Genomic DNA, 15015 nt, shown 5'->3' with positions numbered 1-15015 from the left:
GCAACGCCCTAAAGCCCAACTTCTAAGCCCCATGAAATCTCCCCAGAATCAGATCTCCTCCACCCTCTGGTCTCCTCACCTGTACAGGTAGGGAGAGGTCTAAAGCCAGCCAGAAGGAGGCAAGGAGAACTGAGATGGAGCCCGGGCCAGACTCAGCGTAGGAGGAAGGAGCCTGGGACACGCCTGCCCTGTCTCTCACCCAGAAGAAGTGGCGTCTCCCAGCCCAGTCCTGAGCCGTCCGTCAGTGGCTCTAATGGGGATACAGCAGACAGCGGCTTTGCAGATAAAGGTGCCCCTCCTGGCTGACTCAGATCTGGGTCAGGGTCACTCCTCAGCCGCAGGCACACCCCACCCACACTGCCCTGCAGTAAATTTAGCCTCCAGCCTCAGTTTCTGGAGTAACATCCCGAGTGCACTTGTCTCCCTCTCTCTCCCGCGCTCTTCCTCTCTCTCTCTCTGAACATCTGCTACCCTGAACTGAATGTGCTGATAAACAGAGGCCGGCCTGAGCAGGTCCCAGCAGCCCCAGCCAGGCCAGAAGGCAGGCATTGTCTGCAGCCAGGAGGCCAAGCGGGCTGCACCCACCTACCGGCGTGCCATGGGTCCCATTCCCACTGGGGCCTCAGTTCCCTGGGCTGTAAAACGGGCAGCTGCTCCTGGCCTGGAAGGTGGCCAAGGCTTGAACCAGCAGGTGGAGATCCTGACCCCACCCCCCCTCAACCCCAGAAATGCTAATTTCCACCATCCCTTTCCTCCCGGCCTCCATGCGGCCACAGACTTGTGCCGGCTCCCATTGCAAAGACAGAGAGACTGAGGGTCTGGGAGAAAAGAAGCCTGTCCAATGTCCCACAGATAGGAACGCGGCCAGGGAAAGATTAACAAACACGGCTTCTAGCTCCCAGGTTCTAAGCAGTCACTATATTAGATCCAAGGTGAGCACCTCGCACTCATGATCACAGCCAATCCCCAACACGCTACTCGCTGGCATCAGTTCATCTGATCATCCTAACATCGCTGAGAGGCAAGACTGAGGCACAGACAGGCTAAGTAACTGGTCTAAGGTCACACAGCAAGCAAGTGGCACAGCCTGGATTCAAACCCAGGCAAGCCCTCTCCGGCGTCCACCTCTTATCCAATGTGTGATGGGACCCCATCACCTCTGTACCCCTGCCACCCTGCTCAGGCTGGGGGAGACCCATCTACCCTACCAGGCTCCAGGTGTCACACCCAACATCACCGCTCATGGGTCCAGGTCAAGTTTTGCCAGCTGGAGGCGACCACGGATCACTGCAGATGGGCCGCGGCCATCTCCATGTCTAACCAGCCAGCCCCCAAAGCTTGCCGCAGACCACCGACCCCAGGCCTCAGAAGGGGAAGGGGAAGGCAGGCAGCATCCTTGCCTCCACCCCAGCCCCCGGCCCTTATCAGGACCTGGAATCCTCGTTGCCAAAGTCCTGCTGCCTTATTTCCCATCCCCCCACAAGCCCAAATACAAGGTTCATGAAAGCAGGAACCACATCTGTTTTGTCCATCACTGAGTCCCAGCATGCTGCACACAGCAGGCGCTCAATAAATGCTTGTTACATCTACAAACACTCTAAGAGCAAAATTCCAGGCTCTGAGCTGAAGCTCAAAGACCACTTTGTAAACAGAGAAACTGAGGCCAAGACAGGATCTACGTAAAGCCAGATATCAGGGTGTCATCTACGCTGGGCCAACGTGTCCCAGAAACTGATCCACATCTACACTGCCTGGTCCATTTTCAAGGTGTCCCAGGACTCTGATCCCTCCCTCCTGGGAGCTGCAATGCCAGCCCATCCATTAGCCATGACTGGGACTCTGAAGGCCATCACCACCACGGAGGGGCTGTGTGGCCTTCTCCAGGTAGCCTGCCCTTGCTGAGCCTTGGTGTATCCATTTCTCAAGGGCACCTGGCAAATGAGGCAGCTTGCTGGGGGATGGCTGCAATCTGGGTGCTAGGTGAGCTGCCAGGCATGTGGGGAATGGGCATTCTGGGCTTGGGGAGGGGTCCAGCGTGGAACCAGGGAGCCTCGTGGTCCTGGGCCACATCCTTAGGGGCGGGAGAGGTAGCAGCAGGCAATGGGCGGGTTCCGGAATTTGTGGATTTGGCTTCTGAGTGAGGGAGGCGGGCTCCAGGTTCCTCAGATGGGGCTCCGCACACCGCTGGGCACCCAACCACCTCACTTTGTCCTGGGCCCTCAGGCTTGGGTGGGGAAAGGCATCACACAAACCCCTCCCAGGGAGAGCTCTCCCCAACCTCCAAAGACTGGGGACCACCGGCGGTATTAGTTTCCCTAGATCCACTGTAAACAAATCATCACAATCCGGGTGGCTTAAAACCACCAAAATTTATTCTCTAACTGCTCTGGAGGCCAGAAGTCCGAGATCAAGGTGTCTGTAGAGCCACACCCTCCAAAGCCTCTAGGGAAGGATTCTTCCTGGCCTCTTCCAGCTCCTGGTGGCTCCAGGCATTCCTTGGCTTGTAGCTGCATCCCTCCGGTTTCTGCCCATCTTCACACGGCCATCCCTCCTCTGTGTGTCTTCCTCCTCTTTCTGTCTCTCGTAAGGACACTGGTCACTGAATTTAGGGCTCACCCAGGTAACCCAGGATCACCTCATCTCAAGACACATCTGCAAAGACCCTTTTTCCAAAGCAGGTCACATTTAGATGGGATGGGTATTAACAGGTGCACATGTGTTTTGGGGGCCTCCATTCACCCCACTACACTGGCCTCAGCTTTTTTCTGATTGCCCACCTACTGAGAGCTCACTCCCTGTTCGGCCCGACGGCCAAGGCCCAGCACAATCCGCATTAAGCAGATGAGAAAACTGAGGTGCAGAGAGTTAAGCCACATGCCCAGGGTTTGAACCCATTTTCTCTGAGCAGGGCACAAGGGCCTCCCTCCCATTTAGAGGAAGCAAAAGGCTCTCACACCCACGCCTCCAGGAGAGGGCCCACCGCGGATGACTCACTCCCACTTCACAGGCCAAGAAGTGGTTCCGCATTGTTGGGGGGGGGGGGGCGGGGAAGGACACAAACCCCAGAGTCTCAGTTTGCTCCTGCGTCAAATGGGAGCAAATCCCACCTCCTGAAGGATGAAAGGGGGTCCTGGAAAGCGAGAGCCTCTGCCCCCTGATAATCACCACCCCTGGTGCTGCTCCCACAGCTGCCCACCCAGCCTCCCACCTCAGCACAGAAAGGGCCATTATGACATCACAGGCCTGGAATTATGTTATTAGCCTGGGAAGGAGGCAGGACCCAGGCACAAAGGGCTCATTGTCATGTAAATCCACGACTTGGGGGGGTAGGAGGCAGCCCCTCCTGCCTTCCAGCTTCAGAGCTGCGCTGAGAAACAGACTCCCAGCCTTCCAGAAGAGTCTGGGCATCTCCAGGCCTCGGAGGCTCTCTCAGACTGGGAAGTGGGCCCTTTCCCAGGTCTGAGCCAGATCCCTGGAAAATAGCACCTGCTCTGAGGAGGGTCCCCAACAGAACCTGGGTTCCAATCCTGCCTTCTCTACAGCTGTGCCACTGTCCTCTGAGACAGGGATGGCCAAAGCGACTCTGAGGATGAAATAAAATCATCTCAAAGAGCTGAGCAGCGCCCTGGGCACAGAAACAACTGCATAGGAAACCCCACTACCTATTTTTTTAAACTTTTTATTTTATATTGGAGTAGAGTTGATTAACAATGTTGTGTTAGTTTTAGGTGTACAACAAAGTGATTCAGTTACACATATACATGTATCTGTTCTTTCTCAAATTCTTTTCCCAATTAGGTTATTACAGAGTATTGAGCAGGGTTCCCTGTGCTATACAGTAGGTCCTTGTGGGTTATCTATTTTAAATACAGCAGTGTGTACATGCACCACTACCTATTACGCCTCTGAGTACTGAGTGCCTGCGGCTGTGTGTCTTTGGGCAAGCTGCTTGCCCTCTCTGTGCCTCATCTGGAAAGGGTGATTCAGGGCCTCCATCACAGGGGTGTTGGAAGGACTCAATACGCTAAGCTGTGCAGAATGCCCGCCCCACCTGGTCAGTCTTCAGCACATGAAGCAGATGCTGTCAGCACCCCTCCCCTGCACCCTGGACCCCTCAGGGCCCCCCCACCACTCTCCTTGCTCACCAGCCCCACCTCTCTGACTATCTAGGAGGTGCAGACTTTCTGGGGATGCTTGGTGGGTTCCTACGGGGCACTCCTGAGCAAACATACCATTACTGCTTTTCCAAGGACTCTAGTTTTCCAAGAATGCCCCCAAATGCATTCTCAACCCCTGGGAGCAGAACGTCTGGGGTGCAGGGAGGTGAGCTCACCATGAATTCCAGCTCGAGGGGCCCGGGTCTCCCTAGCCGGAGCCCTCGCAGGTGTGCTTATCTGTCCCCATTCACCTTGAGGGGACAGGCCCAGGTCCACAGCTTGTGGGGGACACTGAGTCAGGAACAACTGTTTGCTAAGCACCTACTATGTGCCCAGTGCCAGGGACACAGTGGTGACGAAGATGAACAGAATCCCACGTGGAGGGTTTGGGGGGACACGGCTGATGGACATATGTAAGTCCCAGGTGATGACAGTGGCAAGGTGGCAGGAGTGATGATGGGGAGATGGAGGCCTCTCTCAGGAGGTGACATTTGAGCAGAGGCTCAGTGAGAGGAAGCTGTGAAGATCTCATAGAAGGGCGTCTCAAGAAGAGCACAGCAAGTACAAAGGTCCTGAGGCAGGACCATGATCGGGGCTTCCAAGAAACAGCAAAGAGGCTCGTGGGGCTGGAACGCCCCTAACCCCCCACCCAACTCCCCACCCCTCCAGCCTCTGCCCAGCAAAGCCAGAACCTGAGACGCTCAGCTGTGACTGATGTCCTCCCTGCCAACACAAGCCTCCATCACTCCAACGTGACGGTGGAACCCCTCTCAGCGGCTCAGACCCCCGCCCCGGGTCCTACAGGCACCCACGTGTCTCCAGCCTGGGATACTCTGAAACCCTCCAGAATCCTGAAGCACAGAACGTGCCCTTCCTGGACCTCTTGGGATGCCCAAGGGCCCACGCTCAGTTACCAGCCGGTTCTAAGGGGCACAACCATCTGCTGACCCTCTCCCAGGAGCCCCTGGAGAAGCGTCTACCCTCGGATCAGCTTTGGCCGGACAGAAATGCTCTTCTCACGCTAAGTGCCAACGGAGATAACCCAGCTCACTCTAGGGTGAGCTGGTTACACCCCAAAGGCCTTCTCACCACTGCTAGAGGCAGGAAGGCGTCCGAGGGAAACCAGTACCTACCACAGGGAACAGCAGGAGGTACGGCTGCACCCACAGGACAGAGCCAGGAGGTCAAAGTGCTCAGAGTAAAGGCGAGGTCAGCCGCCCCAGGAGTGAGCCCACAGACAGAGCTGAGAACAAGTCCCACCATGGGGCTGCAAAGACAGGCCTCAGAGGAGGTGACTGAGACGTGGGAGCTCTGGGTGGGCCCAGGAAGTGAGAGAAGGGGCCCAGAGTCTAGGCTTTCTGGCTTTCACAGGTCATGAGCCCAGCCCCCTGTCCAGCTGACAAGTGGAGAGAGAAGAAGGAGGGGACCGAGGCTCAGAGAGGGCAAACAACCTCCCCAGGGTCACCCAGCCAAAGAACCTCCACACACAGGCTCTGGCTTGGGGTTTGAGTCCAGCTCCGGCCCTTACAAACTGTGTGCCCTTGGGAGGGTCACCTGACCCGAGTCTCAGTGTCATCCTCTGAGAAGTGGGGCTCATACAGCACGCTCCCTTCCTGTGGCTGATTTCGGTATGAAATGAGATCGTGCGGGGCCAACCACAGCCATCACATCAGGGTTATAATAGTACTAATGACAGCACCCCTCCCCCCTCAGCACGTGCCAGCACCTTCCTAAGCACTTAGCATGAATCAACACATCTAATCTTCGTGCCAACCCTCTGAGGTACCAAACACTACCCCCCTTTTACAGATGAGGAAGACTGAGGCACTGCAGGGTTATGCCACCTGCTGTAATTCACACAGCTACAAAGGAGCACGCTGGGATCAAACCCAGGACAGCCAGGCCCCAGAGCCTGTGCTCTCTTTCTTTTTAGATCACTGTAGATTCACATGCAGCTGTAAGAAATAACACAGCTGGATCCGTGGACCCTTTAGCCAGCTCCCCCCAATGGTATCATCCTTATAATAGCTGCAACCAGGAAACTGACATTGATGCAACTGGCCTTATTCAGATCTCGGGGGTTTACATGCGCTCACTTGTGAGCGTGTGTGTGTGTGTGTGTGTGTGTGTGTGTGTGTGTAGATCTATGCACTGTTATCTCAGTGTAGATTCGTGTGGCCACCACCAACGACGCAGGACAGTTCCACCGCAAGGGTCTCCTCTGCGACCTCTGGTCTGAGCCACCACATGTGACTGTCTTTCTCAGTGGATGGGGATCGAGTCCCCAAGACCCTCAGGGCAGGGCAGTGGTGGCAACAACACAGCTCTGTGGCTGACCCAGGGGGGCACTGAGGGCTTGGGGGCAGCAAAGGGACATTCGTGGGATCCTCTGCTGCACAGGCCTTTCCGAGGTCCCCAGGAGAGGCCTGAGGACAGTGGGACAGCGGGGCAGCTGGAGTGGGCAGCCTGGACACCGGGGAATTCCCCACTGGCTCCTGCTGGCCTCAGAGGAGAGGCCCCGAGCCAGCCACTGGCCCAGCATCCGGTGTCACTTACAAACACAGGACAGTTGCCACCCTCGGCGGGAGAGCCAGCCCTGTGCACCCGGCCCCCAGCCACGCCAGGCACTGTCAGGGTGTCTGGCCCAGGCTTGGTGAGGGACGAGGCAGAAATAGGCACGCACTGGGGAAGCCCCAGGGACCGCAGCCCAGGTCCAAATGCAGACCGAGGCTGGGGCTGGGGAGGGACCCTTCTCACCTCGCTGGGGTTTCACTTCTATAAAATGGGAGGGCTCTCAACAGCGAAGAAAAGAAGAACCGATGGAGACCAAGACGTAACTAACTTAATGCAAGCTTGTGGTCTGCACTGACGGAGCCTCCGCACGCCTGCCCGCTTGAGGCCCCTGCAGGTGTGTCTCAGCTTTCCCCAAGGCAATGTGTGGGCTGCTCTCCCTGAATGGACAGGAGAACTGAGGCCCCGTGGGGTTCCTGACCTGTCCAAGGTCACCCTGTCTGTGAGGGGTGGGGCAGGGACCTTTCATTAGCCCCCTTACGCCTTTCAACAACTTAGAAGACAGATGAAGTATCCATTTGCCAGATGGGGAAACCGAGGCTCAGAGCTGTGAAGTGACTTGTTCAAGGTCACACAGCCGGGATGTGAACCCAGGCAGTCTGGCCACAGAGCGAACCAGGAGGTTGCATCCCTCCCCCCACCTCATCCTCACGCCTGTGTGGCCCCTATTACTGCCCCATTTGACAGGCAAGGAAACTGAGGTTCGCACAGGGGAGGCCCAATGTACAAAGGGACAGAACCAGGATTCAAACCCAGGTCCGTGGCAACCAAGCCACACCGTCTGGGAACCCAGCCCTCCCTGGCCTGTGCTCACACGCCCCACGAGACGTCCCGCTGCCTCCCAACGGCCCCGGCGCACCCAGACCTCAGGACAAATCACTCCCTCATCCCCTCCGCTTGCAACTGAGGGCTCCTTGTGAGCTCGGGAAGCCCTTCCAACTTTCCAGTGTTTATCCGAGCTCCTCGCTGCCAGGTCCCTGGGCAAGCCTGGGCCAGTGGCGCTGATTTCAAACCAGACACGGGCACCCAGCCAAGAGCCATCTCGGTGGGAGCCGGGCGCCGGGGCAGCCGCAGCGCTGCCTGCACCTGGCCCCCTCCCCTGCTCCATGGCCACCGAGGCACCCGCCCCCAAAACCCCCAGGCCCCCAACCCACCCCCCGGGGCAACACCGATGAACAGACGCCAGGAGCACCAGATCCCTGGTCCTGCCCGCTCCCCCGCAGGGACGCGCACGGTACGGGGGCTCCAGAAAAGCAGCACTGTGCCCCCCACGCATCACTCCCATCCTCCCGGGCCACCCACCTGCCCAGCACCCTTTCTGGGGCTTCAGCAACTCTGATAAGGCGTCAGGGACCACTGTGCCCCAGCCATCGCCCGCCTGCCGGGGCAGAACCGGGGCAGAACTGGGGCGTCAGAACACAAGCCCGTCGGCCACCAAATGGGGTCCCCGGCGCAGGTCCCGGTCCTCCTGCCATCTGGGGCCCCCAATCTCTGCCCCCTCTCCCCCCGCCGGGCGGCCGGGTCACACCGCATCTCCCTGCCCACTGCCAAGCCCGGAAACTTCTCTTACCCGAGCACATGACCGGCCTCTCGCTCACGTCAGCTCCAAACACAACTTGAAGGAACTCTCCCACAAAAACAGAAAAAACAAAAAGAAAAGAAAAAGAAAGAGAAGTAGAAGGTGCCAGCAAGTGGGTCAGCGGAGTCCACACACGCACATTGTTCTGCTGGCTTCCAGAGGACACACCGCGTCCAACCTCAAACCCATCCTTCCTCCAGGGCTGACCCGGGAGAGGGGCGGCCCCACCGAGCAGCCGTGCCGCCTTCCCGCGAGACTGCGGGCTCCCGCCCCGGCTGGGGGGGGCCCTGCAGCCGGCCCGGCGCCCCAGGCCCCCGGCCCGATGCCCCCCCTTGGATGGGGTGGGCAGAGGTCCCCCAGGGACCACCCACGGGACCACCCGACCCACAGCAGGGTGAAAGCGCGGCGTCGGGCCCCAGGATCCCTGCTTGCCTCCTGCCCCTCCGGGCCTATAAACACAGGGAATTACATAAGTCCACTCCTCTCGTTGGGAAGCCAAAAGTACGAGCTTTTTCTCCTAGCCTTGGCAGTAAGTAATAATTCCTCATCGCCATGGTAACCCTGGCGGGCTTCCAGCCGACACTCCGGGAGCTGAAACACGGGGAGGCCTTTTTATAGCTCGGTAGAAAAACCTCCTCACTGTTCACCGCTCGCAGGCGAAAGCGAGCTCCAGGCCAGCGTCTCGTCCTTAACCCGTCTCCTCCCAGCCGGACCGTCCACCCGGAGGGCGGCATGGCCGCCCCGGCCCGGACCTGGCGTGAACCGAAGCCGCTGCCCCTGTCCCTTCCCGGCCCTCCTGTCTCCAGGGTGACATGGCCACTGGGCAGGCTCTGTCTTTAAAATATTTCTGTCCTTGTCATCTCAGGAAAAGCAAACATGACCCCCTCACACTGGTATTCTGAACCAGGGTCGTAACAGTGACAGGCCCAGAGGGTGAAAAAAGACACAGTCACAAACACACACACACGCACGCACACACACAGTCCAAAATGGACGGCTTGGTGGTCAGCCAGGGGTCTGAACCTTGGCTGCAACTAGCTGTGTGACTCAGAGACGGGTCTGAGCTTCTCTGGGTGTCAATTTCCCATCTGCAGCCGGGCAGGCTCTGCTCTGCTTCTCCAGCGCTCCGAGCAGCAGCGATGAGGTGTCAGGGGAAGCTCCAGAGGGATCTCCAGATTCGCTCCCCTGCCCCCAGCAACCAGGAGTTGGGCCCAATGCTGTTTGCCTGAGATGGCACCCTGAGTGATGCCAAGGGGTCCCACGGGGTACAGATGCAGGGACAGAGCACAGCAACTGCAAAGGTCTGGAGGCCGGATCGAGTTTGGTGTGCTGCAAAAGCACAGAGAAAAATGGTGTGGCCGAGTGCAGTGGTGAAGCGGGGAGAGCATTAGAAGTCAAGGTCAGGGAGTGATGGGAGAGGAGTGGGGGAGGGAAAGCATGAGAACTCTGGGCAAACCATGTAACTCCGTGGACTGGAGACCCTCCCAAGAATAATAACGACAACGATAGTTAACAGTAACACGTACTGTGTGTCCAGCGCTGTGTAAGCACTTCACACGTTAACCCATCTGTCCTCAGGACAGCACAACAAAAGGCAGGGGCACCCAATATACAAAGAAGGAAACAGGCCCAGAGAGGTCAAGTGGCTTGCCCAAGGTCACACAGCCGGAAAGTGGCTGAGCTGAGGTTTGAACCAGGCAAATCCAGCTTGCATCAACCCTGCCATTGGGTATAGTCAGCAGGGATTCATAGAGTGTTTGGGGCAGATCACATTTGTATGTGACAAAGGTCCTTGGCCACTGAACTGGCTGGGGGACCGGAATGGCCACTAGGTGACCTGTGAAGAGGCCCACGTGGAGGCCACATGTGTGCTGACTTTCATCAGCTCACCCTCCAGCCTCTCCCAAGAAAACACCCTCCAGCCTCTCCCAGCGTATTGTGGAAGAATTCTACAGATCTGCCTTCTTTTATAGGTGGGGAAAACGAGGCACAGAAAGACGTGAGCAACCAAAAGCTATATTTTTAGACCAAAGATCCCGCCCATTGACTTTCACCCTGACTGTCAGGAGACCATGAAACTCAGGAACGGGCCAAACCGGGCCCACCAAAACACGGGCAGGCGGCGGAGCCCAAAGCAGCAGGGTCAGAACGCACGGGTTCCTTTTGTTCTTTTCTGTTTCTTTTGACACAGACCTGCACCCAGACTTTCTCAGAGGTTGGCCCTGGAATCAGGAGTAACACATCCACAGCCCCACCAGAGTTATTTATGCTTTGGGCAGGTTTGACGCGGGGCTGTATCATTCCGGGGTCACTTTTTGTGTCTCTCTCCTCCAAGAAGCTGGGGAGCAAATGGTTTGCTGAGTGACTCTATGAAGATGGCAAATCATCACAAACCAGAAACAGCCCCTGGCAGCCCCCTCTAGGCAGAGCCAGTCACCGAAACCAAGTTTCCATTCAGAATAAGTTAGTGTGTGGTCGTCTGCTTAGCAAAGGAAGGCCTCACCCCGCAAGCCTCTGATGGTGAGTATCCCTCGGTGCTCTGAAAACAAATCAAGATTCACCAACATGTACTTCTAGGAACCTGTCTTCGGGCAAAGCTTTAGACGGTGGAAAAGGTAAGTGAAGACATTACAGGATACACTGTGATGGGGGCCACAGAAGCATGGGGTCCCCAAAAAGAGGCAGGAGGGGTCCCTAGACCGACTGGCCCTGGGTAAGACCCCCAGCCTCTGCAGACATCAGTCTGCTCAGCTCTGAAATGGGGCACACCTGCCTGTTGTCTCTGTCAGGGTTAAGAGAAACTACACCTCTCGGGGGGCTCAAGGGACCAGAGGAGACCCACAGTCACGGCTCCTGCTCAGTATCCAGCTCCAAGTGGAAGGGATCCCCACTCGCTCCCTCCCCACGTGGCTGCTTCTTGACCCGGCCAGTCTCCGAGATAAGGTTGGAAGCAGGGGGACTTCCCTGGTGGCGCAGTGGTTAAGAATCCGCCTGCCAATGCAGAGGACACAGGTTCGAGCCCTGGTCCGGGAAGATCCCACATGCCCCGGAGCAACTAAGCCCGTGCGCCCCAACTACTGAGCCTGTGCTCTAGAGCCCGCGAGCCACAACTACTGAGCCCGCGTGCTGCAACTACTGAGGCCCGCGAAGCCCACGCACCGCAATGAAGAGTAGCCTCCGCTCACTGCAACTACAGAAATCCCACGTGCAGCAACCAAAACCCAACACAGCCAAAATTTAATTAATTAATTAATTTTTTATAAAGGTTGGGAGCAGGGTAGGGGCTGGGGGATGAGAAAGAGAGAACGAGCTAGAAACATCCAGCTGTGTTTTTACCTCTTCCTCTCCTTTACTGAACCCCAGTGCTCCCAGATTTGGGCGGGTGACTACCCCCTCCCTGGGCAGCCTAGGTTTCCTCATCTGAAAAGCCACTTACAAGATGATCTTGTGGATGTCCATCCGCACAATGAGAGATTCTTCAGCCATAAAAAGGAATGAAGTACTGATTCATGCTACCACATGGACGAACCTCAAAAACATCATGCCAAGTGCAAGAGGTCAGACACAAAAGGTCACATTTTGTATGATCCCATTTATATGAAATGTCCAGAACAGGCAAATCCAAAGAGACAAAGCCAACTGGTGGCTGCCAGGGGCTGCGAGGAGGCAGGATGGGCAGTGAGTGCTGTTGGGTTCAGAGTCCCCTTTTGGGGTGATGGAGATATTTTAGAAGTAGACAGAGGGGTTGGTTTACAGCATTGTTTTTTATGTTTTTGTTTTTTGGGGGTTTTTTTGGCTGCACCATGCGTGTGGCATGCAGGATCTTAGCTCCCCGGCCAGGGATTGAACCCGTGCCCCCTACAGTGGAAGCGCAGAGTCTTAACCACTGGGCCACCAGGGAAGTCCCTGGACAATGGCTGTTTGCTTATTTATTTATTTATTTATGGCTGTGTTGGGTCTTCGTTGCTGTGCATGGGCTTTCCCTAGTTGCGGCGAGCAGGGGCTACTCTTTATTGCAGTGCTCGGGCTTCACATTGCGGTGGCTTCTCTTGTTGCGGAGCACAGGCTCTAGGCGCGCGGGCTTCAGTAGTTGCAGCATGCGGGCTCAGTAGTTGTGGTGCACATGCAATCTTCCCAGACCAGGGATCGAACCCGTGTCCCCTGCATTGGCAGGTGGATTCTTAACCACTGTGCCACCAGGGAAGTCCCAACATTGTTTACATACTAAAAAAAACCAATGAATTGTGCACTTTCAAATGGTTAATTTTACGTGATGTGAATTTCCCCTCAATTCAAAATAAATAAAAAGGTGGTTTGGTTGAATGGACACCATTCCAGTCCAGTTTACTGACCTTCTGAAAGCCGTGTCCACCTTTAAGAGTCCCTGACGTCAGGCCTGGAGACATCAGACATTCAACAAACATTTATGGAGTGCCAGCGATATGCATTGGGCACGAAGAATAAGCAGGAACAATATAAAGTTCCCTGCCCTCGTTGGGGTAACTTGGGGAAAGGTGAGGAAGTCAACCACAGATAAAGATGTGATGAAAGTCAAGGAATGACAGCAGCTATGGACTGGGGGTTTCTGAGGTGGTGACAGTTCAACAGTGGCCTGGATGGAGCAAGAGAGAGAGGTGTGGAAACTTCTCAGAGAATAGTATCCGAGCCAAGGAAACAGCCAGGGCAAAGGCCCTAAGGTAAGGCTGCATCGCACTTGGTGAGTTCCAGGAGCAGCCAGGTGGCAGCGCAGCACGGCAGGGAAGGTCAGCCTACAGGGATCGTGTAGGTCTCCATAGTCCACAGACAGATCTTTAAGTGTGATTAAAATAAAATTCACAACTGCATTTGTTTCCTACGGCTGCTGAAAAAAATTACTACAGACTGGATGGCTTGCAGCGAGGGCAGGGTGTTCTTTCACAGTGCGGGAGGCCAGCTGCCCCAAATCAAGGTGTCAGCAGAGCTGTGTCCCCCCGAAGGCTCCTGGGGAGGATCCTTCCTTGCATCTTCCAGCTCCTGGTGGTACCAGGCTTCCTTGGCTCGTGGCCACATCGCTCCCTTCTCTGCCTCTATCTTCACATGGCCTGCTCCCCGGTGTGTCTTCTCTTACAAGGACTTTTGTCATCAGCTTTAGGGCCCACCCGAATCTAGGATGATCTCATCTTAGACCATTAACTTGATCACATCTGCAAAGACCCTTTGTCCAAATGAGGTCACATTCACACGTTCCAAGTGGATATTTCTTTGGGGGACCACAACTCAACCCACTGCCACAATCAAGACTCACAATTCAGCAGCATCAAATGCCCGGAAACATCCCTCATCTCCCCTCTCCTTTCCACACTGATTCCAGGGGACCAGGCTGGAAGCTGCAGGGGCAAATGCTTGAGCATCTTGAGGAACTCATCCATCCCTTCTCCCAGGGGGCCCCCTGCAGCTGGCCCTCTCCCGGCCTGCGCCAGACAAGAACAGACCCCAAAGAACCCAGACCCCCTTCCCTGAAAGAAGTATCCATGAGCCACTCACAGGCAGCTGGCAGGAAAAGGGCCTCCCTGATGGGGAGCCTTTGCCCCTGAACGGAGACTTCCCCAGGCCAAATGCACTGCACTTCATTACTTCTTCCAGGCACAAAAGCATCACAGTTAACCCCTTGGCCGTTTTGGCTAAAGGTAGTGAACTGTCCCCTAAGGCTGGTTTCCTGTGTGCTGTTTTTATTTATTTATTTATTTATTTATATTTATTTATGGCTGTGCGCAGGCTTTCTCTAGTTGCGGCGAGGGGGGGGGGCTACTCTTCGTTGCAGTGCGTGGGCTTCTCATCGTGGTGGCTTCTCTTGTTGCGGAGCACGGGCTCTAGGCGCACGGGCTTCAGTAGTTGTGGCACGCGGGCTCAGTAGTTGTGGCTCACGGGCTTAGCTGCTCCACGGCACGTGGGATCCTCCCAGACCAGGGCTCGAACCCATGTTCCCTGCATTGGCAGGAGGATTCTTAACCACTGCGCCACCAGGGAAGTCCCTGTTTTTATTTTTAAAAGGTGCCGCTCCCACCCACAGCAGCTGTGAGCTGGCCGCAGGCAGGGCTAACTGCTCACATCGAAGTGCAGTGCCATCCTGCAGCCAAGGGCACAGAGCAACTGGCAACGATGGCTGGGGCAGGGGACCCCACGCCTGGGCAGCAGAGGAAGGAGGAGGTGTCCAGAAAAGCTCCTGGCCACCCAGCCAGATGCCGGAACCCAACCCAGAAAGAACAAATTACACCAGATCAGGGACACACACTCCCAATGTGCCAGGCACTGGGGAGAACAGGTTTCACACCTGTGTGCTCCTTGATGCCTCACAACAATCCTACGGGGTGTTATCATCCCCATTTTACCGATGGGGAAACGAAGGAACAGAGAGGTGAAGTGACTTGCCCGAGGGCACACAGCTAGTAGTGGCAAAGTCAGGATTTGAACACGGGGTGGGGGGGTGTGATGCCCAAATCTACATCACTAACCACTAGGGTTTACTATCTCTCAGAACACGTTGAGCTCCTCTGGAGGGCTCTGGGAGAAATTCTGCAGCCTCAGGCCTCCACTTTTGGAAATGGTATCTCTCTGGAGGCATTAAATGTGAATTCTCAAGTCTTGGGACCATCTGTGACATTCCCTGGACCGGTCTGCCCAGATCACGGAGGACAAAATGTTTTGAGATGAAAGTCACAGCTAAGAACA

General features: G+C 56.1%; 1 protein-coding gene across 27 annotated transcripts in view; it reads right to left on the bottom strand.

Annotated features, from left to right (window-relative positions):
• NCOR2 (nuclear receptor corepressor 2) overlaps window positions 1–15015 on the bottom strand; it is a 221607-nt gene that overhangs the window by 165974 nt on the left and 40618 nt on the right. The window contains exon 1 of one of the 27 annotated variants that reach the window (XM_068562664.1): window positions 8299–8540. The exons of the other annotated variants lie outside the window; for them this stretch is intronic. The gene's annotated coding sequence lies outside the window, so the exon portion shown is untranslated. Of the gene's footprint in view, window positions 1–8298; window positions 8541–15015 lie in introns of those variants that run through there. 27 annotated transcript variants of the gene reach the window in all.

The sequence above is a fragment of the Eschrichtius robustus genome, chromosome 14 (genome assembly GCF_028021215.1).
Source record: "Eschrichtius robustus isolate mEscRob2 chromosome 14, mEscRob2.pri, whole genome shotgun sequence".
Taxonomy (NCBI): Eukaryota; Metazoa; Chordata; class Mammalia; order Artiodactyla; family Eschrichtiidae; genus Eschrichtius; species Eschrichtius robustus.
The sequence above is the reverse complement of the archived record's forward strand: the minus strand, read 5'-3'. Positions and strand labels throughout refer to the sequence as shown.